Here is a 25,872-nt window from a genome sequence, read left to right on the forward strand (position 1 = left end):
TCATCGGCAAACAGTGACAGTTTTACTTCTTCTTTTCCAATTTGGATTCCTTTTATTTCTTCTCTGCTGTGGTTAGGAGTTCCAAAACTATGTTGAATAATAGTGGTGAGAGTGGACATCCTTGTCTTGTTCCAGATCGTAGAGGAAATGGTTTCAGTTTTTTACCATTAAGAATGATGTTTGCTGTGGGTTTGTCATATATGGCCTTTATTATGTTGAGGTAGGTTCCCTCTGTGCCCACTTTCTGGAGAGTTTTTGTCATAAATGGGTGTTGAATTTTGTCAAAAGCTTTTTCTGCATCTATTGAGATGATCATATGGTTTTTATGCTTCAATTTGTTAATATGGTGTAGCACATTGATTGATTTGCATGTATTGAAGAACCTTGCATCCCTGGGATAAATCCCACTTGATCCTGGTGTATGATCCTTTTAATGTGTTGTTGGATTTTGTTTGCTAGTATTTTGTTGAGGATTTTTGCATCTATATTCATCAGTGATATTGGTCTGTAATTTTCTTTTTTTGTAGTATCTTTGTCTGGTTTTGGTATCAGGGTGATGGTGGCCTCATAGAATGAGCTTGGGAGTGTTCCTTCCTCTGCAATTTTTTGGAAGAGTTTGAGAAAGATGGGTGTTAGCTCTTCTCTAAATGTTTGATAGAATTCACCTGTGAAGCCATTTGGTCCTGAACCTTTGTTTGTTGGAAGATTTTTAATCACAGTTTCAATTTCATTATTTGTGATTGGTCTGTTCATATTTTCTATTTCTTCCTGGTTCAGTCTTGGAAGGTTATACCTTTCTAAAAATTTGTCCATTTCTTGCAGGTTGTCCATTTTTTTGGCATAGAGTTGCTTGTAGTAGTCTCTCAGGATGCTCTGTATTTCTGTTGTAACTTCTCTTTTTTCATTTCTAATTTTCTTGAGTCCACTCCCTTTTGATGAGTCTGGCTAATGGTTTATCAATTTTGTTTATCTTCTCAAAGAACCAGATTTTAGTTGTATTGATCTTTGCTATTGTTTTCTTTGTTTTTATTTCATTTATTTCTGCTGTGATCTTTATGATTCCTTTCCTTCTGCTAACTTTGGGTTTTGTTTGTTCTTCTTTCTCTAGTTCCTTGAGGTGTAAGGTTAGATTGTTTGATTTTTCTTGAGGTAGGCTTGTATTGCTGTAAACTTCCCTCTTAGAACTGCTTTTGCTGCATCCCATAGGGTTTTCTTTTTGTTTTTTGTTTTTTGCGGTATGCGGGCCTCTGGCTGTTGTGGCTTCTCCCGTTGCGGAGCACAGGCTCTGGACACACAGGCTCAGTGGCCATGGCTCACGGGACTAGCCGCTCCGCGGCATGTGGGATCTTCCGCGGACCGGGGCACGAACCCGTGTGCCCTGCATCGGCAGGCGGACTCTCAACCACTGCGCCACCAGGGAAGTCCTGCATCCCACAGGTTTTGGATCATTGTGTTTTCATTGTCATTTGTCTCTAGGTATTTTTTGATTTCCTCTTTGATTTCTTCAGTGATCTCTTGGTTATTTAGTAACGTATTATTTACCCTCCATGTGTCTGTGTTTTTTATGTTTTTTTTTCCCCTTTAAATTGATTTCTCATCTCATAGTGTTGTGGTCTGAAAAGATGCTTCATATGACTTCAGTTTTCTTAAATTTACTGAGGCTTGATTTGTGACCCAAGATGTGATCTATCCTGGAGAATGTTCTGTGTGTACTTGAGAAGAAAGTGTAATCTGCTGTTTTTGGATGGAATGTCCTATAAATATCAGTTAAATCTATCTCGTCTATCGTGTCATTTAAAGCTTGTGTTTCCTTACTAATTTTCTGTTTGGATGATCTGTCTGTTGGTGTAAGTGAGGTGTTAAAGTCCCCCAGTGTTATTGTGTTGCTGTCGATTTCTTCTTTGAGAGCTGTTAGCAGCTGCCTTATGTATTGAGGTGCTCCTGTGTTGGGTGCATATATATTTATGATTGCTATATCTTCTTGGATCGATCCCTTGATCATTATGTAGTCCTTCCTTGTCTCTTGTAACTTCTTTATTTTAAAGTGTATTTTATCTGATATAAATATTGCTACTCCAGCTTTCTTTGGATTTCCATTTGCATGGAATATCTTTTTCCTTCCCCTCACTTTGAGTCTGTATGTGTCCCTAGGTCTGAAGTGGGTCTCTTGTAGACAGCATGTATATGGATCTTGTTTTTGTATCTTTCAGCGAGCCTGTGTCTTTGGGTTGGAGCATTTAATCCATTCACGTTTAAGGTAATTATCAATATGTATGTTCCTGTTACCATTTTCTTAATTGTTTTCGGTTTGTTTTTGTAGGTCCTTTTCTTCTCTTGTGTTTCCCATTTAGAGAAGTTCCTTTAGCATTTGTTGTAGAGCTGGTTTGGTGGTGCTGAATTCTCTTAGCTTTTGCTTGTCTGTAAAGCTTTTGATTTCTCCATCGAATCTGAATGAGATCCTTGCTGGGTAGAGTTAACCTTGGTTGTAGGTTCTTCTCTTTCATCACTTTAAATGTGTCATGCCACTCCCTCCTGGCCTGTAGAGTTTCTGCTGAGAAATCAGCTATTAACCTTATGGGAGTTCCCTTGTATGTTGTTTGTCCTTTTTCCCTTGCTGCTTTCAATAATTTTTCTTTGTCTTTAATTTTTGCCAATTTGATTACTATGTGTCTCTCGGCATGTCTCTCCTTGGATTTATCCTGTATGGGACTCTCTGCACTTCCTGGACTTGGGTAGCTATTTCCTTTCCCATGGTAGGGAAGTTTTCAACTATAATCTCTTCAAATATTTTCTCAGGTCCTTTCTCTCTTCTCCTTCTGGGACCCCTACAAAGCGAATGTTGTTGGATTTAATGTTGTTCCAGAGGTCTCTTAGGCTGTCTACATTTCTTTTTATTCTTTGGTTGTTTTTTTTTTTTTTTTTGCGGTACGCGGGCCTCTCACTGTTGTGGCCACTCCCGTTGCGGAGTACAGGCTCCGGACGCGCAGGCTCAGCGGCCATGGCTCACAGGCCCAGCCGCTCCGCGGCGTGTGGGATCTTCCTGGACCGGGGCACGAACCCATGTCCCCTGCATCGGCAGGCGGACCCTAAACCACTATGCCACCAGGGAAGCCCTCTTTTCATTCTTTTTTTTTTTCATTCTGTTCCATGGCAGTGAATTCCACCATTCTGCCTTCCAGGTCACTTATCCGTTCTTCTGCCCCATTTATTCTGCTATTGATTCCTTCTAGTGTATTTTTCATTTCAGTTATTGTATTGTTCATCTCTGTTTCTTTGTTTTTTTAATTCTTCTAGGTCTTTTTTAACCATTTCTTACATCTTCTCGATCTTTGCCTCCATTCTTTTTCCGAGGTCCTGGATCATCTTCACTATCATTATTCTGAATTCTTTTTCTGGAAGGTTGCCTATCTCCACTTCATTTAGTTGTTTTTCTGGGGTTTTCTCTTGTTCCTTCATCTGGTACACAGCCCTCTGCCTTTTCATCTTGTCTATCTTTCTGTGAATGTGGTTTTTTTCCCACAGGCTGCAGGATTGTAGTTCTTCTTGCTTCTGCTGTCTGCCCTCTGGTGGATGAGTCTATCTAAGAGGCTTCTGCAAGTTCCTGATGAGAGGGACTGGTGGTGGGTAGAGCTGGGTGTTGCTCTGGTGGGCAGAGCTCAATAAAACTTTAATCTGCTTGTTTGCTGATGGGTGGGGCTGGGTTTCCTCCCTGTTGGTTGTTTGGCCTGAGGCGACCCAACACTGGAGCGTACCTGGGCTCTTGGGTGGAGCTAATGGTGGACTCTGGGAGGGCTCACACCAAGGAATACTTCCCAGAACTTCTGCTGCCAGTGTCCTTGTCCCCACGGTGAAACAGAGCCACCCCCTGCCTCTGCAGGAGACCCTCCAACACTAGCAGGTAGGTCTGGCTTAGTCTCCTATGGGGTCACTGCTCCTTCCCCTGCATCCCAGTGTGCACAGTACATTGTGTGTGTCCTCCAAGAGTGGAGTCTCTGTTTCCCCCAGTCCTGTTGAAGTCCTGCAATCAAATCTCACTAGCCTTCAAGGTCTGATTCTCTAGGAATTCCTCCTCCCATTGCCACACCCCCAGGTTGGGTCTCAGAACCTTCACTCCAGTGAGTGGACTTCTGTGGTGTAAGTGTTCTCCAGTTTGTGAATCACCCACCCAGCAGTTACGGGGTTTGATTTTATTGTGATTATGCCCCTCCTACTGTCTCATCGTGGCTTCTCCTTTGTCTTTGCATGTGGGGTATCTTTTTTGGTGAGTTCCAGTGTCTCCCTGTGGATGACTGTTCAGCAGTTAGTTGTGATTCTGGTGCAGAACGTCCTTGTACTCTGCCATCTTGAACCAATCTCAGTTCCATTTTTTTTTTTTGTCAATGCTTGTTCAGCAGTTGTGATTTTGGTGGGAATCCTAGGAGGGGCTGCAGCAGCAGCGGTGACCAAGTTGAAGAAGAGGCTGGAGAGCTTTATTCCCTTCTTGCCTCTAGTTTATCTAAAGTTTTCTCCAGCCCAGAAACTGATTTATGTCCTCACACTTGTAGGAGAGGAAATCAGACCTTTAACGTTTTTGGCCAACACAGAGCTCGCCTTTCGGAAGGTTTGGATCCTTTCCTCCCAGGCCCGGGCAGCTCATCAGCCCCTTAGGGATAGTCAGTTGTGGAGGAGTTCCAGCTCAGAGAAAAATGCACACTTTGAAAAATCCACCCTGTGTCTGCTGATTGGAGCATTTAGACCACTGACATTTAAAGGCATTATTGGTAAGTACATACCTATTGCTATTTTTATTCTTTGTTTCCCACTTTTTGTAGTTCTTCTGTTTCTTGTTTCTCATGTTGTGGTTTGATTTTTCTTCAGTAGTATGCTTGGTTTCCTTTCTTTTTGATTTTTGTGTATCTGTGGTAGGTTTTTGATTTGTGGTTACTATGGGGCTTATATGTTGACCCATAATTATATGTACTTGCTTTAAACTGATAGTCATTTAAGTTCAGACATGTCCTAAAATATTTTTTTTTACTCCCCTCGTACACTGTGTATATTTGATGTTATAGTTTACATCTTCACATTCATCACTTTTTTGTTAGTTGTAGTTATAATTACTTTTACAATCTTGTTTTGTGTTTCAGTCTACATACTGGTTTCAGTGATCTTAAATCCTTAGTATATATTTGCCTTTCCTATTGGGCTTTTCCCTTTCCTACAGATTCCTGCTACTTCTCCGTTTCAAAAAGACCCTTCAACACTTCTAGAATAGTTTTAGTATTTCTGAATTCTTTTGGTTTTTGACTGCCTGAGAAATTCTTTATCCGTCTGTCTCATATGATGATCTTACTGGGTGCAGTATCTGAGGTGGCAGGGTTTTCCCTTTGAGAACTCTGTATATATGCTGCCCCCTTTAGGCCTGCAAATTTTCCACAGGGGAATCAGCTGATAGCGTTATGGGGATTCCCTTGTATATAACTCTGTTTTCCTGTTGTTGCCTTTAGAATCCTCTATAACTTTTTCTGTTTTAATCATGGTATGTCTCAGTGTGAGTCTCTTTGTGTTCATGTTGTTTGGGACCCTCTATGCTTCCTGTACTTGGGTATCTGTTTCCTTTTTTAGGTTTGGGAAGTTTTCAGCCATAATTTCTTCAAAATACATTTGATCCCCTTCCTTCTCCTTGTGGAGAATCCCTATTATGGAAATGCTGACACAATTTTATATTATCCCATAGAGCCTGTATGTTGCTTTCCTTTTTTCATGCGTCTGTCTGTCTGCTGTTCTGATTGGGTGATTTCTATTCTCTCTCTCAGTTCACTTATGTGTTGTTCTGTGTCATTCAGTCTGCTATTCATTGCTTCTAGAGCGCTTTTTAATCTCAGATTTAATTATCTGTTTTTTTAAAATTATCTATTTTTGATTAGGCTGTCTTTATAGCTTCTAGTTCCTTATTAAAATAATCTGTGCTTAGATCAATTCTTAATTCAGTTAGCATTTTTAATTCATTGTCTGGTAGACTCATTACCTTTGTTTCATTATTTTTTCAGGGCTTTGCTCTCTTTCAGTTGAGAGTAGGTCCCCTGTGTTGTCATTTTTCTTAAATTTCTGTGTCTATGAATTTAGGTGAAACAGTTACCTGCTGTGATCTCGAAGGGAGTGGATGGCTCTGTTCCTTGAAGTGTGTTTTTCCTTCTTTCTGCATTGGGGCCGTTGCTCCGAAGGAGGGGATTGCTGGAGCAAGTGGGGCTCGTGTGCTCACAGAGGTCTGTGCTGGTGTCTGCCCTTCCGCTGGATGCAGCCCAGTGTCGCGTCTTTTCCCTGTTGTGGCTGTCTGAGACCTAGTGCAAGGCTGTGGCGTGGAGTGGGTGGGTGAGCAGATTAGCTCAGCTGGGAGTGGGGGATCGTGGTGTGCTGTAGGGGTTCCAGCAGCCCCACTGTTGTTAGAGGGTCTGGGCTGCCTGCATGGTGCACCGACAGTGGCTGCCACCACCCCATCTGGACTTCACCCCGGGCCCCTAGGCAACCCCTGTGGCCCTCGATGAGTCTCCTCCCAGGGCCTGGCTGCCCTAGAAACACTGCTGAGGTGTGGCATGGAGTGCATGGTGTGTCTCCTCACTCGGACTGGGGAGCCTGGCAGGCTGGGAGCCACTAGGTCAGACCTCTCTCCAGCCTGTCCAGTGGCAAGCCAGCACCTATGCACTCCTCATGAACGGAGCCTAGGCTTCTCCAGCCTTCATACCTGTCGCAGCAGTTCTCCAACCAGCCAAGGGAGACTTGTGTCCACTACGCAGGGCCCCAGGCCTGGGAGGCCCAGTCTGGCTTGCCTGGCTCACTCCCAAGGGCAAGTGTCCACCCACACAATCTCCCTCTTCTTAGTACCCTCCCAGGGGCGGGGGTCCCGAACCAACGCTTTTCTTCCTGTCCTCGCTGGTTACGTATCTTCCTGCAGCCTTGGTTGTACAGCAGCTCTGCCAGTTTCCACGTAGTTCCCCTGAGAACTGCTCCACGTGTAGATGCATTTGACATCTGTGGGAGGGGGTGAGCTCCACGCCCTCCGCTGCCACCTTGTTCTCCCTCCTCTGGGGGTCTTGACGGTGCTGTGACTCGGCCCCTCCTACCCAGCTTGTGCTTCCTTCTTTATCACTTGCAGATCTTTTCTGGTAGGTTCGAGTCTTTGTCAACAACAGATTCTTCGCACAGTGTAATTCTGGTTTGCCCTTGAGAGCAGGCGAGCTCAGGGTCTCCCCTCTGCCATCTTGGGAATTCTCTCTGCTGCGTGTAACTTTTGACTCCCCTAAACTCAACTACTATACTATTGACCAGAAGCCTTACCAATAATGTAGTCAATTAACATATTTTCTATGTGTGTATACACTGCATTGTTACAGAGAAGTAAGCTAGAGAAAATGTTAACATCATAAGGAATACTTATAATACTGCATTTATCGATGATGTACGTTTACAAGATGAGTCATCTGTCAGTATTATGATATAAAACACTGCAGAGGTTATTACTAACACTAGACATCAAAAACAATGTGAAAATTCATTTTTATTTATAGGAATAATGGTTCAGGCATTGATAACGAAGCAACAGCAATATGATGTATGTAGTGTGGACAGGGAGTGTCACCTGCCATTCCAGTAAACAAAGAATACTGGGCATGATCAAGCCATCAGCTGCTGCAGCTGCCCTGACGGCATGCCCCGCGGGGATTCAGGAAACATTCTGTGCTCCGGGTACCAGCCCTAGATCGTTTAAGTGCACATCTAAAGAATAATTTCAGTGAGGCCAGATTCTTCATCTTCCCATACATACAGAAGCACTAAAATTACTAACCTGAACTGCCTGGGGCTTTGGTGTGTGTGACAAGCAGTAACCTTTGACTAAATTCTTGTCTTCCAGCAAAAACTCGCTGCATCTTGGCACCTCCCTTACCTCCTGAGAGGCTGTGTCCTGGGCTTAAAACTTTAACTTGCAGCTTTTGGGTTGTATGTTTTCCTTCAGTCAGCGGCTTTGGTGACCGGAAGGGAACTTGGAGCAGGCTTCTCCTCTGCCTGAGCCCTGCAGGGACTGGCGGACTGGCCAGCAGAGGCCTCTTGTGCCCAGCCGTCTCCTTGGTGAGCCCCCCGGTCTCAGATCTCCTGTTACTGGCTGATCCTATTGTATTCGGTGGTGGATAAATCCCTCACTGGAGGAGGAGGTTTTCCTTGAATTTAATTTCAAGAAGAAGAACCTGGGTTATCCCAGTTGAGAGATGTTGGGGAGATTTTACTCAGTTGATTGGTTGGACTGGGAAATTAGGTGGGAGACTGACATGTCATTTTTCCTTTATTTGGCTACTTTAACAGATTATTGGAATAAAAATGAAGATGTCCCTTCTTTGGAGCTGAAAGCCCTTATGAGCCATCTCCTTCCTGACAGCACTGGCTTTCTCAGGCAACTGGGAAACTTGTGGGAGTGGTGGAGGTAAGTCCTCATACTGGGCTGCCATCTGTAGAGGGAAACCCACTCATCTCAGCTGGGGACACATATAAGAGCCGGCCACTCGGTGCTGCAAGCACCCACTGTGGTCTTAGGCTACAGAAAGTAGGACCTGTAAGAGCGCTGCAATGGCTCTGGGCTAAAATCCCGAGGAATCAGGCTCACAGCCAGCACGCTGGCCCACCATGGGATCATCAGTAATGATTCTTATCTCAACACATCCACCTTGGAATGGGAAACAAAGCTTTTAAAACAAAAAGGACAGATTGCTAGCCTCCAGCTAACACCCAGGCCAGGTTCAGGTACAATATGTATGGAATTTATACCTGCAAATACTTACTTGATTGGAGAAACCACACTAAAGGAGATCACAACCTCAAACGGCCACATTTGGGTTCTTCTGACATTCCAGAATTTTCCTGTGTATGCAGCTAGCGAAAGCAGTCCACAAGATCAGACAGATGGAAGGGAATGCTTATGGATATTAGAAGCTTCTAAAGACGACATGATAAGCTTCTGCAGGAAATCAACCAAAACTTACTTTATCAACATTTCTGAAAGCTGCCAGTATTAACCCTGCCTCTCCTCTGCTCCCCCTCATTTCCTCTTTTATCTGAACCCCCCGACCCAGATGCTGTTCCCTTCTCTCTTCCATCACCTCTGCCCCTTGCTGCTTCCTCTCCCCCCAGCAAAGGAGGACATTAAATCAGAAGTACTTCTATCCCCCTTTAAGGAAAACCTTTCACAGGAAGAGGGGAACTGTCCTCTGTGCTTACATACACACCCTGGACTCGAGCAAAACTTAGGGCTTTAGCTAAGGGGTTTCCTGACCCTAGTCAAGGCCCATTGGGATATGCAGGGAATATGAGTTAGCCATCCAAACCCGTGAGTCTGGGTTTGCAGATATGTATCCCGTAATATAGCTATTCCTTTCTGAAAGTAAAGCAAGGCAACGGATAGAGAAAGTAGAATGGAAACAGCCCTTAACAAACAAACTTCGATTTTCGAGTTGAATGCAAGGAATTGGCTCATAAATTACTCATTTATCCCAGAGTTTTTCCCAAAAGCCATAGCCTAGACAAAAATTCAGCAGTGCAAACAAAAACAGGATAAAATCCTAGATCATGGTGTGAGAACTTTTAAACAACATTCTGGCATAACATCTGAATGTTCTCTAACCACCACAATGAGCCTTTGCTTACGTCCATTTCAGAAGGTATAAATGAGGAATTGGCTACTGTAATTAAAAACACAACTTAGGTTGGTCAGTGTTACATACAAATGCCCTTACCACGCTGGCTGATAGCTTTTCAAAACCATCAGAGAGGATACATCTATAAAAATCGTGAACCTTCGGGACTTCCCTGATGACACCGCAGTTAAGAATCCACCTGCCAACGCAAGGGATACAGGTTCAAGCCCTGGTCCAGGAAGATCCCACGTGCTGTGGAGCAACTACTGAGCCTGCGCTCTAGAGCCTGCAAGCCACAACTACTGAGCCCGCATGCCACAACTACTGAAGCCCATGCTCTGCAACGAGAAGCCTGCACACTGCAACTAGAGAAAGCCCACGCACTGACGCGCTGCAATGAAGACCCAACGCAGCTAAAGATAAATTTATGAAAAAAAATCGTGAGCCTTCAACTGTGCCAATTAAGTAAGCAAGGTCAGGCTACAGTTAACAAACCCCCGTTCAATCCTCGACTGACAGAGGAACCTAGCATTTTCTTTTACTGTGTTTAAAAAAAAAGAAGGAACTGTAGAAAAATGAAAGATTTCAAGAACAGACTAGATTTCAGATCAGAATACCGAGTTAAACAAGAATAGGGCTCCTCTGAGGGAACAGTGGCAGTCTTTCTTCTGTAACACCCTGGGAGAAGTAGAGAGACAAGACAGAGAGAAACAAAGCCCTAATAGATACAGAGACCACCTTTTCAGTTTTAAACCAAAACCAGAGGCTCCCTCCCATGAAGTGATACTTCAGTGTAGATGGTAGGGATTTCTACTGCACCTCTTAAGGCTCTTAAACCATTATCTTTAGCATTTTACTTAGGAGAACTTAAAGGAAGGCACTCATCTTTTCTAGTAGAAAGCACCCCTATTCACCTGACAGGAAGAGATTGATTAGAAACTTATGAAGCCCATATTTCCTTACTCCTAAGGGGGAGATGTTTTTAGAGCTGATTTCCTTCATCATACAATGTTTGTGAGCCATGGTCAAGGTGATGCTGACGAAGACTTGCTAGGCTTAGTACCTGAAGAGTTACTGACATATGGAAATAACATTCCACACCGCCTGTTAAAACGACCCAAGACGAGAAGAACCGCGTCCCCATATGGAGGCAGGAAGCCACGGAGGGAATAACACCTGACACCAGCTTACATTGAGAAAGACTTCACGCCTTGCACCGGGCCTTGTGACACACTCATTCTGCCTGTTAGCAAACCTAATGGCGGCGAGGGCTGGAGGATCGTGTAGGGTTTGAGCTCTAGCAGTGGCATCATTACTCCTTGCCAACCCCCATGCCTTTCTGTCCTGTGTTCCTAAGAACAGTGACTTCTTTTCTGTGGCCTCCACAGTGCACTGTTTAGCATCCCTGTGCATCCTGGTGGCCAGTACCCTTTGCCTTTACTTGGGATGAACGGCAGCATACACGGACTGTAACGTGGCGGGGCTATACTCACCTTCCCCAGGTATTAAAAACGTACCTAGATGATCTAGCTTTTCCTCATAAATCAGTTTTGATACAATGTGCAGGTGATTTGCTGTTGTGTTCGAATTCTTTGATAAATAGGAAGACAGCCTGTACTTCAAGACTAGCTCAAAGGGACAAAGTGAGGAAAAATTACAATTTTGTAAGGCTAATGTGAAATATTTAGAACAAATGACATCTAAAGGACCTTTAATTGACGGTGAAATACATTTTGGCTTTCCCTGCCCCTAGGACAAAAGGGCATTTGAGGGATTTCTAGATCCTGCAGGCTATTGCAGGAACTGGATTACAGAGTTTTTATTTTAGTGGCCCAACCATTATGTAACTTGTTTAAACAAGGCCAAGCTGAACCTCTGGGAAATAAAACATTCTGAAGCCAGGGAGACACTAAAAAGAACCCAGCTTTTTATGATTTACCTTTTTCTCTTTGTACATGAAAACAAAGGTGCCACATGGAGTATTAACCCAGCAACACAGCGGTACTGCCCACCAATAGGTCATACGGCCAGCAGCTAGCTGCAGTAGACAAGGGCTTCCCCCGCCCTTGTCCCGGGGCTCTCTCAGCAACAGCTGTGCTGCATCATGAGTCACTCTCACCATCTTTGTCCCCCATACCACGGAAGCTTTACTAAACTCTCATCACACACGTTATTCAGGGCGATTAACTTCTCATGAGATTGTCTTGCTCTCACCATATCTCTCCCCACAGGTGTGACTAACTTAATCCAGCCACCTTGCTCCCAGAAGACTCAGACGTTATCTTTTCTATCCCAGGACTGATTTTCAAGAAAGCCCAATGGATAATCCTGACTTTGTTACTCATGGGTGGTGCGTATCTGCGAGGACCTCATGGGAGGTGCCAGGCTGGCTATGCCATTGTTCCTCCAGTGTCTGCCCTAGAAAATGGTCCCTTGTCTCATGTCTCTTCTGTCCAACAGGCTGAACTAATAGCACTGAGAGCCTGCCCGCTGGCAAAAGGAAAGCCCGCTAATACCTACACAGACGGCCGCCATGCTTCTGGGGGGGACCACGACTTGGGTATGCGTTGGCAACAGGATTTCTAACATCCCGAGGACAGTCTGTTAAAAATGGTAAACATGTAGCAGACTTACTGGATGCCATTCTGCTGCCAGGTGCACTTGCCATTAAGGTATCATTCAAAGGCTGACACTGCTGAAGCAAAAGGAAACTCTTTAGCTGATCACGTTGCCAAGACTGAGGCTCTGCAAAACGAAAACAAGCAACTAACCACTGCCTTTCCCTTTCAGCCTCCCAGCAACCTTACTGACATGGTCAAGTTTCAAGGAATGGCACCAGAAAACAGACACCTGGACACACAAGGGAGGCAGCCTGAACTCACACAAAGCTGTGGATACACCCAGACGGGAGGCCTATCCTTCCCTTTGAAGCTCAATATCCTATTTTGCAATATATTCACGAGTTAACACATTGGAACCCAGGTAGGACGGTATTATGGGGTAAAAAACTGCCGAAAGGCTTTTGTGAGAGCTCGGGAATTATTCAAGATGTACCACTTGTCCAAAATATAAGCCAGGGAAGCCGTTACATAGTTCTCAAGGGAATTTGCCATGACCTGCAGGTCCCGTTGCGACTTGGCAGACTGATTTTATACATGCTCCCCTCAAGGTTATCGGTATGTTCTTGTTATGATTTGTGTGTTTTCACACTGGGTTGAGGCATCCCATGCTGAAGGGCCACAGCCCAATGTGTAGGACATTTTATTTTACCAAGAGTGATGCCCATTTGGGGAGTCCCCTCAGAACCACATAGTGACAGGGGAACTCATTTTACTGGACAAATTGTTAAGATTTGGCCAATTACGCAGCATTTCCATTGTGCTCATCACCACCAGCCCTCTGGGTTAGTAGAAAGAACAAATGGAACAATTAAAACCCAACTGGCTAAGATGATGAATGCTTATTCCTTACCTGGCCTGAGGCCCTTCCATTGGTTCTCCTCAACCTCAGATCCACCTGTTCTGGAAAACATTTGTTTCCTTTTGCGATTATCAGGGGGAGACCAGTGAGACTGGATGAGAGATTATATGAACCTATAGTAATGAAAAGGGATAGGTTACGTTATTGCAAGGGTTTAATTGAATTAACAGGACATTATAAGTGTTGATGCATAGGTTAAAGCATAACCTATCACAGTAGCTTTCTTTAAATGATGGTCAGATGCCCTATGACCTACAACCAGGACACTCTATACTGGAAAAGGCATCATTTAAAGGACTCTCTCCAGCCTCGATGGAAAGTCCCTATCAGGTTCTTTTAAGTAGCTCATGCACAGCAAAATCGAAGGTAACTGACTCTTGGATTCGTATTTCCCACCTAAAGAGGCACCGTCTGGTCTATAGAGAGGACTGCTGACCTCAAACTCACCTTAAAGCGATGCTCTGATAGGAAAGAAACACCAACGCCAGGACGAGAAGACGATGACATCAGGAGACAGCTATCCCAAGATGCTGGACCTGACCGTATGATTATTTATAACATTTTCTTGATTTCCTGGACTTTATGCACATGAATCAAATGCTTTTCTGTCATGGGTACGATCCTGTGCAGATTTTAGAAGTCAATGCAATTGTTGGGTTTGTGGTCAGTTACCTACATCCACTACTTCTGGTTAGTGGGCTTCTCCTCTCCAAGGCTCTGATTGGATGGCCTGTAGAAAAGTTTAGAAAAAAGTAGTTCTGTCTGAGCTGCAACTGATGGGAACCCCTCACTTGGCCAGTCAAGCATTCTTGCTCTGACTTTGGCCATAAATGAGTTTTCCCTTAAAGTTACTCAAGCTCAGTCAGAGCAACAAGCTAAATTTCAGTCAAAAATGATAACTTCCTGACTATTAGGAGGGACCCCCCCCTCAGTTATGGGATAGGTTTATATGGCTAATACCAGGCTGTGATCCCTTAAGGCGCCCCCCTATGTTGGGAACAATTAAATCACACTAAAGATATTCAGCCTAATAACACCAGAAAATTAGGCTGGGTGCCTTAATGAAACATGTCAGTGTATCATCATTTCCCTTAAAGATAGTAATTGACATGGAACAGACTGGGTCAGGTACCCAGGAGTAACTGGGTTGCACCTAATGGAACTCAGTGGTTTTGTGGCACCAATCTACATCCCTGGCTTCTTCCAGGATGGATGGGAAGAGGTACTTTAGGATTCCCTAGGGCTCAAGGCCACTTGTGTGCTAATTTAGAGATGACTCCAGCAAATTTACCAAGAGCTCTGTATTCCCCTGGTATGATCATGTAGCATCTATTTTTATGCTATTAGTAGGATTGGAAGATGTACCTCCCCATATCAAAGCCTTAACAGAATTCACCCAAAAGCCCCCTAAATGATTAATCATTGAGGCCACCTCTATGATGAGAAAAGTGGTATTACAGAATCACATGGCCCTTGATAGCCTTATAGCATCTCAAGGAGGCACCTGTGCTATAATTCAAACCGAATGCTGTGTTTTCATACCAGACAAATCCTCTACTAGGATGCATTTAATGACCACGTGAAAAACCAGATTTCTGCCTTAAGTGATTCACTTCCTAGTCTTGGTGATGGTTGTAGGGAGCTGGTTTGGTTCTGGAACCTCATGGCTTAATTCCCTACTTATGACTTTATTAATGTTACTACCTGTCTGTTTTATAAGATCGTTGTCTCTTGTATTACCCACTGTGTAACCAGGCCTTTGACAAAATTAATGAGGGCTAAAATCTTGAGGCAATCAGTCACATATATGACTCTATATTGAATAACTGGAATGGTGCAACTCTAGATATGAGAAGAAACAAGGAAAAACACTTCGTAGACCATGACAGATTAGTTAAGACAGGTGATGCAGAGAATTTTAGTCAACAGGGCCTAATCCAAAAATACTACATTGGCCTTTATCAAGTCCTCATCGACCTACGAAATGAGAATTCCCAGCACCGTGGGACAAACTGGCCATGAATGGAGGGTAACAGGCCACATTCTGTGCTCTGGATACTGGCCTCAGTTAAGATGCATACCTGAAGGATATGCACACCTGAAGGATATTTTCACTGAGCCCAGACTCTTGCATCTTCTCACGCATAGAAAAGCACTAAAAGCATTAACCTGAGATGCCTGTTTTTATGGTTAGCAGGAATCTTTGTTCAGCATTTCCTATTTTAAGCAAAAAACTCCTACGTACCCTGGCTCCTCCGTAGACTCTCAGGCCTGTCTGACAGGCTATATAGTCTTCAGTAAGGCCTCCAAAAAACTGAAGGTTGTGCGTTTTTTCTTCAGTCAGCGGTAGCCTGGTGCAGTTGACACGAGTGCTTCACAGTGGCGTAGCCTCTACGGTAATGAATGACTCGTTATGTTTATGGCTTATGTCAGTTGTATTCATAACACAGTATTGGAAACATTGCTACGTAAAAAGACATTTATCTGTGATAGGCTAATCCACTGTCTGTCCAACTACGAGAGAGGCAAAGATCTAAAACAGAGCACTAACACATTCTCAATTTTATATCAAATACCACTCACCTTATGCCTGTGTACGGATAGACTAGTACCTACATGTATTTCATGCATTCATGACATACCTGGCTCTTGTTTCAATATTTCTAGGCTGTGTGGTTTGTCTGAGTTTTTTCAAATTGTTGCGAATCTCCAAAAAATTTTGAATATATTTATTGAATAAAATCCACCTTTAAGGGGACCCATGCAATTCAAGGTTCACCTGTATAATGGGCTGGAAGAGAGGAGAGCGTTTCTACAAACTGGCAAATGATTACGTGGGCTCTGTGCCACCTGTTTGACAGGTGGGAAAAGACATGGCTACCTGGCGAGCTCTCCCAGCCCATTGTTAGTGAACCAAACTGGGGTGCAAGGCCGGGTTGTGGTGAAGGAAAGTGCAGCGTTTGTAAGGCATCCAACCTGGGGCCAAACAAGGAGGACGAGCAGCTTGTGCTCAAAAGACCTGAACCCCCTGCGCCACCACCCCATCTTTGAGGGGAGGGTTTGTAAAGACAGTGTGCAGGAGAGGGGTGCAGGGTGTGTTGCCCTCAGTGTCCAGGATAGAAAGAAGATTCTCTAGTGAAGTAGTCACATATGAATTTGTATCAATTCCCTTCAGTTTCACTGTGCCTGAGCAACTTTAATTAGGAGTCTGGGATGAACATACCCACACTACGGTATATAAAATAAACAAGGACCTACTGTATAGCGCCCAGGGAACTATACTCAATATCTTGTAAGAGCCTATAAGGGAAAAGAATCTGAAAAGGAACATATATGTATGTATACATAACTGAATCACTCTGCTATACACTTGAAACAACACTGTAAATATACTTCAATAAAAATTAAATATCATTGATGCTTAATTAAAAAAAAATACCTCGTAAGAGTCCTTCCATCTAGGTTGGAGACAGTCCTTTCAATGATGCCTTTTCCAGTATGTATGATCTTTATCCAATGAGAGACTGCTGTGATGAGCTTCAGAAACAAACTTGAGTGTCCTTTAATAATTCAGTTAAACTTGACAATTTAAGTAACATCGTTGGGATAGTTAAGGAGTTTGGGATTAACATGTATACACTACTATATATAAAATAGATAACCAACAAGGACCTACTGCATAGCACAGGGAACTCTGTTCAATATTATGTAACAGCCTAAATGGGAAAAGAATTTAAACGAGAATACATACATGTATATGTATAACTGTATCACTCTGCTGTACACCTGAGACTAACAACCTTGTTAATCAACTATATACTCCAATATAAAATAAAAAATTATGTAACATAATGAGCTACCTGGGAGGTGAGTCTTAGTAAATAGACCTCAATTAACAAAACTAGAATTATGACATTTTATCAGGACCACCAGATTTTTCAGAATTCCATACAATTTCTAGAATATATTAATAACATTTACCCATACAGTATAACCTAAGGAGGCTTAACACTCATTTGAGAATGCTTCCCATGTAATTAAACATACCAAGCAATCTTAGTTTAATCTCTCTCAGATGCTTTGGGGTTCCGGGTTCCTTTTTTTTAACCTGTCACACCTTTTTTTCCATATTAGTTTGTCCCTTATTTTCTTTCCCATTTAGAAATAACCAGCTTTAGGACCAAATTACTTTTACCCTTAACAAAATGCATTTTCACTCCTCTTACCTTCTTTTAATGAAAACAAACATCCTACTTTTCTTATATACTGAAATGTTTCCCTTATTTTAGTAGCTTTACATATATTACAACTTTTAACCCTTAAACAAAGAAGCAATTGTGATCATACCACCGTTTCCTGATTGGAAAACTTATGAATATATTCTACAACCTCCAGAAACATACATCCTCTCATAATTTCTTTCCTCAATGTGGTATAAGACATGTGTCCAAAAAACCCAAACCCAAACGTGTTTAGGTTTTCTCTCATAAGACAAAAGTGGGTAAACTTAGACTCATTTAGCAATTAATTTAGCAAAACTCTAAAGTTTCAAATTGCCAAAATCTAGAGAGACTATTTTTAAGTAGATTTTCTAAAACATAGTTATTCCCAAAGTTCAACTCCCAGAACTCTTCTTATTTACATTTAACTTACTTAAGAGTTCCATTGTATCAAGTTATTTTCCTTGTGAAGATTCTGTAACAGGATAAGATAAGATAATAAGATCTTATTAACTTTCCTAAATACAATAAAAATTATAGTTCATGGCTCTGAAGGCACCTCTGTCTTCAGGCATCAACAAGCTTAAACTTTAACACCAGATATTTAATACTATTTCCCAGATCATGTGAACCTGAAATTCATTTGGGTGGGTTAGTTTTATATTTCTGAGAATTTAGATAAGCATTTAATTTCCTTTAAGCCAATTACATAGAGCTCATTTACAAATTAATTTTGATAGCATCTGGAGGTAAAGACATATCTCTATAACATACACAGGCATCCATATAGACACAGATCTCAGTTTTCCTGCTTGAGTTAAAACTCTCCTTCCCTTTTTTCTCTTCAGTCTCAGGAATTGGAGGTTGTCAGAACATCTGTTTCTCAAAGGCACAGGGAGAGTAAAGCAAGTTCCTCTTAGGAAGCCAGCTTCCTCTCACTGCATATGCAACAACCAGTCTCTTAGAACATCAAGAGAGCCCCATTTTGGCCATTTTCAAGGTGAGAGTTCCTTCAGTACCCAAATAGCCAATTCAGTTTAAATAACACAATAGCGCATGTCATTCACTCACACTCACCCAGCTCACTTCCGGACAAACTTGTAGGTGGCTCTAAATCAGGCTCAGAGCAAATCAAGCTATCCGTTTCTACGAGTGTCTACACCACGTTCAGGTTACCAGGGCCCTGTAACGAGGGTCAATACCAGGACGGTCTCTGAGAACAATTAATCCTTTCAAGTTCTCTCCTACCAGTGGGGTCTCCCCCAAAACCAGGACCACCAGGACCCCCTAACAAGGTTCAAACCAGGAAGAGAAAACAGGGTTTGGACTCATGCACCAAGACACAAACACGTACCTACCCAAGGTAAGAGCCAAACCCATTCCAGAAGGCTCACTTTGATTCAACAGCATAAAGGCTGAAGAATTTCGTACCATTTACCTTCCCCAGTTTTAGATGAAATATGGTGGTGTGATTTAGAGAGCTACTGGGCCCATTTCTCCCTGGACCCCAAGAAATACTGGGGCTAAGCAGTGTTACAATAAAATAACATTTTCTTCCTTTACGTAGGAGCCTAGCTGAAAATGTCCCAGTTTTGTAAAATACACCCTAGGGGACTCCAAGATGGAACAGAGCTCTAATTTCACATTCTTTCACACAGCCAGTGTCACCAGAACCAGACTAGTGTCCAGGGCTTCTCAGGGTCACAGTTCCCTAGCACAAGAATGGAAAGTTTCCTACCTGCTGTTCCAACCGGCGTGCAGATGAGCCGTGGTCTAATAGGGGGCGACTGTAGGCAGTGCCGGGAGACCGAGACACTCCTTGACCCAGAAGGGAAAACCTAGTTAAAGTGGTGCTCTGCTCAAAATCAGATGACTAAGTCCTATGCCTCCCCTCTCCCCAAAAGAAAAATCCCAACCAAGGCACCCAGTAGGGAAGAACACCTGGTGTTGACACACAGGTTCCACCACTTACCAGATGTCTCAGACCAGGACCACAGCCTTGCTTCCTTCATCAGGGAAGAAGGCGCCGTGGCCCAGCAATGTCCAGTCAGCGGCAGGCACTGGGGGCTGTGCCTGAGACAAAGGCGCCCGGGCAGCTGCTGGACAGAAGGAAACACAATAAATTCCAAAGTAACAAAGTGGTCATGTTCTTTCTAGAACAGGACAATACATTTCCAAACAAATACCAAAACGATAGACTTTTTTTTCAAAATACCACATTTTTGGAAAGAAAATAACATTACTAAATAACGCTTGCGTTTAAAAGTACATCAGAAGGGGGTTAAGAAATATTTAGAACTGAATGAAAATGAAAACAAAAATGTCAGAATTTGTGGGACAAAGTTAAAGCAATACTTAAAGGAAAACAAAATATTCAATATAAAAATTTACAAAGAGGAAAACTAAATAAACTCAAAGTAACAAGACGGAAGGACATAAATACAAGGACAAATAAATAGATTATTGGAAAAAAAAAAAAGAATAACCAAAAACCCCTACTGCTTGGAAAGATGAATGATATAAACAAATCTTGAGAAAGATACAAATAAACTATAGAACCAACCAAAACAACTAGACATTAAGAGGTTTGCCAAAATAAAGTATATTTTTAAAAAGTATGCATTAATAATTATGAAGTGTAGATGAAAGACATTTTTTGAAAATATAAATGGTGAAATTGCAACAAGAGCAAAGTGGAAACTTAAGTCAATACACATAGAAACTGGAGGACAATCAACACTCTCACGTCACGATACGGAATAACCTGGACTGACAGGCGAAGGATGAAGAACGCGATTCCCAGAGCAGCCCCTGAAAGCTGAGCGTGCAGTTAAAAAGGAGAAATTACAATGGAGTATGAGAACAACAGACCGACTCAGAAGAGGCATGGGCACGATGAACAAGAGCAGATCAGGCCTGCGTCCACCCAGATGAGTAGTTACATTAGATGCATCAGACTAAACAGAACCGTGGCTCTTGGGCTGGAGAACGCCCTCTCACGAGACCCTCCCCTGCGTGACCTGCAGAGGCGCAGAGAGCCTGGAGGTGACGGCTGGGGAGACACCGACTCCGAGGTGCTCGACGGGCAACCGGGCTTCAAGAGGCACAGAATCATCAGGAAGAAGAGGGACCCCCCCACACCGCAAACAGATCAACGGGAACAGGGAGCCCTCACGATGAGCCTGCACCGGCGACACAGCTGGCAAGCACGAGTAGCCACACGGTCGGAAGAGACGGGAGGGGTGGTGCCGGGACCCCAGCGTATGCTCGGGCCCGGCAGGGCAGGGGGCCAAGCCACACAGACCTGAGCCCCCTGGTGTCAGCCCGGAGAAGGAGATCCGCGGAGGCCTGGACCCAGCGCTTCCACTGCTGCGATGACCCCGAAGCTCCGGCCCACAGCAGGTGGGGCACACGGGTGTCCCCTGCAGCACGGCTGTGACCCTGCGGAGCCGGAGCCCGTCCGGGTGGGCAGCGCTGAAGGCCTGGATCGGAGCGACACGGGTCCCAGGCTGGACCTGGGAACGACAGAGAGAATGTCTGTCTCCACACAAAAAAGTACTGAGTGGGTAAACAACCAACATCGGTACCCAATGCTATTTGTACAAAATGACAAGAATAAAACTTGTTCACATGAAACCTGCAGCCAACAAGTACAGTCGGCGCCCTGACCGTGTCCCCTGGCCAGCTGGTCCCTCTGTCTGCAGAGTGGCTGCACCCAGGGCAGGCAGGGAAATGCTGGCACTGACGCCCAGAAGCAGCCCACCCACTACTGCCGAGCCGGGCCTCAGGGCTGTCCGTGCTTCCCGGGCCAGGATCCATCCAGCTGCCTGCAGTGGACTGAGAGCTGGCCTCCTCCCCGCCTTTCCTGCTCCACCCGCCTCCCTCCAGCACCGAGTGTGCTACCCGCCCTCGTCTCAGTGCCTGCTGGGAAGGGATCCGACGCGGGACAGCAGCGCAGGGCGAGCCCCACAGAGGACTGGGGGACGGAGTGGGGACAGGGAAGGAAGTCACAGTCCTTAAGGGAAAAGGGCCCTGCCGCTGACCAGTGGTACCAGGACCTAAGGAGGGTGATAGGCCCAGTGTCCTCACCTGAGGCCTGACAACAAAGCTCTGCCTGCCCTGATCTCAGGAAGTGGCCGAGGAGGACGGTGGTTCCTACTTGAACTTTTTAAGGGTAAACAATTCTTTTATAGACCAAGTATACTAAAGCTTTCTCCTCACAGCCCAAGAGCCTGTATGACTCATACACTGAACTAGAAACTAACTGGGCTCAAATTCGTGTCCATAAGTTTCAGAGTGTTGTTAACTGGCCTATAACATTTCCACTGACAAAACAGTAAGTGATTTTTATTTTCATCTTCTGCTTAAGAGGCCCAGTCAGGCGACTGTTCGGCCTGAATGTTAAAAGCTACGAGTTTATTATTTGCAGGATTGTAAATGACACCCAAGATACTGAAAGTAATTGTCAACTGATGTATTAAAACTGTTTCATTTCCCAAATTGTGCGTTCTAAGCATGATTTATTAGAACACCTTACTACACTAGAACTAAGAAAGACAAGAAAAAAAATATCTATCACTACATAGTTACATGCACAGAATCAGTTATCTCAAAATTCTCTTTTAAATTTTGAAATCTGAATTTTCTATTTTGAGTCTCTTAGGAAAATTATTGAGGGGCTTCCCTGGTGGCACAGTGGTTGTGAATCCTCCTGTCAATCAATGCAGGGGACACGGGTTTGATCCCTGGTCCGGGAAGATCCCACATGCCGCGGAGCAACTAAGCCCGTGCACCACAACTGCTGAGCCTGCGCTCTAGAGCCCGCGAGCTTCAACTACTGAAGCTCGTGCGCCTAGAGCCTGTGCTCCACAACAAGAGAAGCCACCGCAATGAGAAGCCCACGCACCGCAATGAAGAGTAGCCTCCGCTCGCCACAACTAGAGAAAGTCCATGTGCAGCAATGAAGACCCAGCACAGCCAAAAATAAACTTAAAAAAAAAAAAAGTCAACAACCAAGTGAGATTTGTACAGGAACACAGGGTGGTTTGATACCGGAAATCTATCAATACCATCTTAATAGGTCTGAGATGAAAAGCTGCATGATTACCTCAAGATGCTGGAAAAAAAATTTAACAAAATTCAACACCAATTCTTAACAGAAGCACTTCAGGTGATCTGAACAGATGGATACTTCTTATCACGAAAATACCCTAAAGGCACAGGTTCCCAGAAGGGGATACGGAGGAGGGAATACGGAGGTGTCTGCAAGGGCTTTACTATCTCTGCTGTTTAACATCCTGCTGGGTATTCGCCAATATAACTAGACAAGAAAAAACAAAGATGGGCCTAACAACTGGAAAAGCAGTACAAGCATCTCTATACACAGGATGGTATTATGCTTGGAAAATCTAGATAACCAATGACAAAACGAACTCAAAAAAAAAAATTCAAGTTAGCAGGATATAAACTGACATGCAAAAAGCAGTAACCTTCATGTACAAAAATGATAAGCAAATACGATGGGGGAGAAAAGCCCTTTCACGACAGCAAGAAAAGCAATAAGAGCTTAGGAGTACGCCAGCCGAGAAGTGTGCAAAACCTGCATTACGAGAAACTTGAAACATCCTGGACACACAAAAGCGGACATGTCAGACGGAAGTCCGCCGCGAGCCCTCTGGCCTGGCTATCACTGAGCTCAGCGTCCCACGCCTGCCTGCCCTGGGGTCTGGGTCAGCTTTGTGACAACAGAATGTGGCAGGAAGGACGCTTGAGTTTCAGGCAGGATGGGACTGGCAGCCTCGCCTCCTGTCTCTGCACCACGAGCCTGAGAAGCCACAAGTCCTCTGAACTTGCGCAGCTGCTGCGGGAAAGGCCTGAGGCCACGTGGAGGAGACGCCCTCACCGGAGCAGCCCTCCCGCAGGTGGCGAAGCTGCCCCGGGCCTTGCAGGGCGGCTGGGTGACCTCATAGAACAGAGCAGGGCCCAGCCAACCACCCCGTGACTCCTGACTGAGAAGCGGCAGGTGTTTCAACCCACCGAGTTGTGGGCGGTTGGCTGCGCAGTGCTGGTGACGGGAAGAGCAGACGTGAACAAGTGGAAAGGCTTTCCTTGTCCTGGGACTGGTGCCTCTGCACCACCAAGATGTCAGACGCCTCCAAGTTACTGCGAAATGAATGAGAACTCAACAAAAGACCAATAACCCCCTTTTTCTGTTTTTTGCAGTTCAACAAAACTGTATGATATTACGGTTCATTTGGAAAAATACACAAAAGTAGCTAGAAAACACTGAAACAACCCACAGAGTCTCTATGATGGAAAAACCGCTGGACTAACCAACAATGACCAACGGGAGAGGACACCAAGACCAGAGACGGAGACACGCGCCCAAGAAAATCCAGCTCGAGTGGCATCTCAAACCAGTATAGAAGACAGACTTCTTATCACATGGTGTTGGGGCAGCTGGACAGCCATCTGGAAAAAGACAAAATTTGATCTATTCTTCACGCTGCCTGCAAGAATAAAATCTAAATGGACCAGAGACTGAAATGGGGAAAAATCAGGTTACACAATTGCTCCATACCCTGGGTGGAGAGGAAGGTTTTCTAGCTGTGATTCAAGATCCAGATGTAACGAGAGACTCCTTGATTTGACTTTAAAAAATTTGCGTGGCAAAAGAAAAAAAATTTTCCCTCTTGACAAAGATGCCGAGGATTTAATCTCTTAACAACTTGCAGGTATAACATCAGCAGTGTTGATTGTATTTATCATGTGGACATCACATCCCTAGTATTTATTCGTCTTGTACCTTTTGACCCCCTTCATCCAATTCCCCCTTCCCACCCGCCCCCCTCCGCTGACCACAAGTCTGATCTCATTTTCTATGAGTTTGTTTTTGAAGTATAACTGACTTCCAACACTATGTTTGTTCCTATTATACAACAGTGATTATTTCTGTACATTACAAACGGATCTCCAGGATAAGTCCCGTTACCGTCTGTCACCACACAAGGATGCTACATAATTATTGACTGTTTTCCCCACACTGTACACTTTATAAATGGATGAATTGGATGGTATGTGAATTATAGTTCAAGAGAGCTGTTAATATGAATGAAATCTGTCACGAGGAGTAAAGAGAACAGGACAGAGGGAACAGAGAAGGCAGTGACCTTTCTCTAAACACTGTTTTGAACAGTTTGACTTTTGGATAATATTCTACATGTGCAAAAAATACAACCAGATTAACGAGAATTGGAGAAGACCCTAACACTGAATGCAAAAAGAAACAAGTGCACAGGACTGTCTCTCTAATAACATGATCACCTGAAGGCAAGGTGGGGAAGGAGGAGGTTAAGTAACTGAACACAGAGCACTGTGACTGTACACCCTCGGAATAAAGAAAAAATCCCGCAAACTCTTCTCGGTTGTTGGATTCTGTCCACGGGTGGCACTTCTGCACCTGTGTGCACATGTGCACGTGTGACCCACGTGTGACCTGATACCGTAGCCAGAGTCCCTGCAGAGCAGGACAGGACGGGGCGGGCGAGGCGGAAGGGCCTAGAGGCTGTGATAACCCGCTAGCAATGAGCACATGGCACACTTACGTCCCGATTCCCAGACACCATTCCTCACGGAAGAACCAGGTCCTCGGAGAAACGGGTGAATCCAGCACAGGGACAACACAGCGCAAGGGCATCCTGTCGCAGAGAAAACAGGGAGGTAATCAAAAACAACGATGGGCGTAAAAAAGGACACTGGGGGCAGCTTGAACCCCCCTGGCGAAGCAGGGACAATGTATAAGGACAACAGGGAGTTACACATAACCTACAAACTGCTGTGCACAGAATAAAGCTATGGAATGAACCCACGAGCCCGTATTGATAATGCATTAAAAGTCGGAAGATTCTATTTACGACAGAACGTGGCTAATCAATGTGGAAGGGACGATGGACTCGGGAAGTTGACGGTCCGCGAGCATTGCAGGAAGAGTGGGGTTGTTAGCAGACGGTAAACCTGGGGCAGGAGGCGGCTCCGTGCAGACACGGGACCGTCGGTGTCACCACCTCCCCACACGTTCCTCATTAATGACAAGAGGGACGATGACAACTGTCCAGTGAGAACCAGACAACACCGCGACCCGGCCACCGAGTTTCACACACTAACGCCTCGGGGTCTGAGGCCCAAGAAGGACAGAGACGCTTACCTGGTTCTCCAGCCAAAAATGCGTCCCTGAGTCCAATCCTGACAGAGCTCCCGACCCGCCCACCCTCGGGGCTTCTACTGCACAGCTGGCTGCTATTCCTCCGAAATACCCAGGCTGTCGAAGAGAAAGAGAGGCTGAGGGACGTGACACCCGAAGGCCGCAGGGATCCCGGGCTGCGTCCAGGCCAGGAGAGCGAGGACAGGAGGATGGACAGGGCGGCCACCCAGCTAACCACCTGGCTGCACATCAGACCAAAGTGCAGACTCCGTGCCGTCTCTCTGGGTGACGCCAGCTGAGGCTACTTAGGAGG

The 25,872-nt window shown here is 44.6% G+C and overlaps 1 non-coding gene across 50 annotated transcripts in view; it reads right to left on the reverse strand.

Annotated features, from left to right (window-relative positions):
- The window catches only part of LOC101335736 (CLN8 transmembrane ER and ERGIC protein), a 59,864-nt gene that overhangs the window by 16,719 nt on the left and 17,273 nt on the right, over positions 1–25,872 (reverse strand). For 4 of the 50 annotated variants that reach the window (XR_012329095.1, XR_012329094.1, XR_012329096.1 and 1 more), the window contains exons 6-18: positions 25,563–25,676; positions 24,964–25,056; positions 23,693–23,830; positions 23,396–23,521; positions 20,664–20,874; positions 19,332–19,455; positions 19,098–19,177; positions 16,579–18,542; positions 15,385–15,530; positions 13,587–13,869; positions 13,131–13,252; positions 12,294–12,404; positions 7,517–11,284 (exon numbers count right to left, since the gene is read on the reverse strand). This is a non-coding gene — a transcript (CLN8 transmembrane ER and ERGIC protein). Of the gene's footprint in view, positions 1–7,516; positions 11,289–12,179; positions 12,405–13,130; positions 13,253–13,586; positions 13,870–15,384; positions 15,531–15,781; positions 15,931–16,578; positions 18,543–19,097; positions 19,198–19,331; positions 19,459–20,663; positions 20,875–23,395; positions 23,522–23,692; positions 23,831–24,963; positions 25,057–25,562; positions 25,677–25,872 lie in introns of those variants that run through there. The other 46 variants (XR_012329067.1, XR_012329063.1, XR_012329064.1 and 43 more) reach the window with 46 other exon arrangements.

The sequence above is a fragment of the Tursiops truncatus genome, chromosome 21, assembly GCF_011762595.2.
Source record: "Tursiops truncatus isolate mTurTru1 chromosome 21, mTurTru1.mat.Y, whole genome shotgun sequence".
Taxonomy (NCBI): Eukaryota; Metazoa; Chordata; class Mammalia; order Artiodactyla; family Delphinidae; genus Tursiops; species Tursiops truncatus.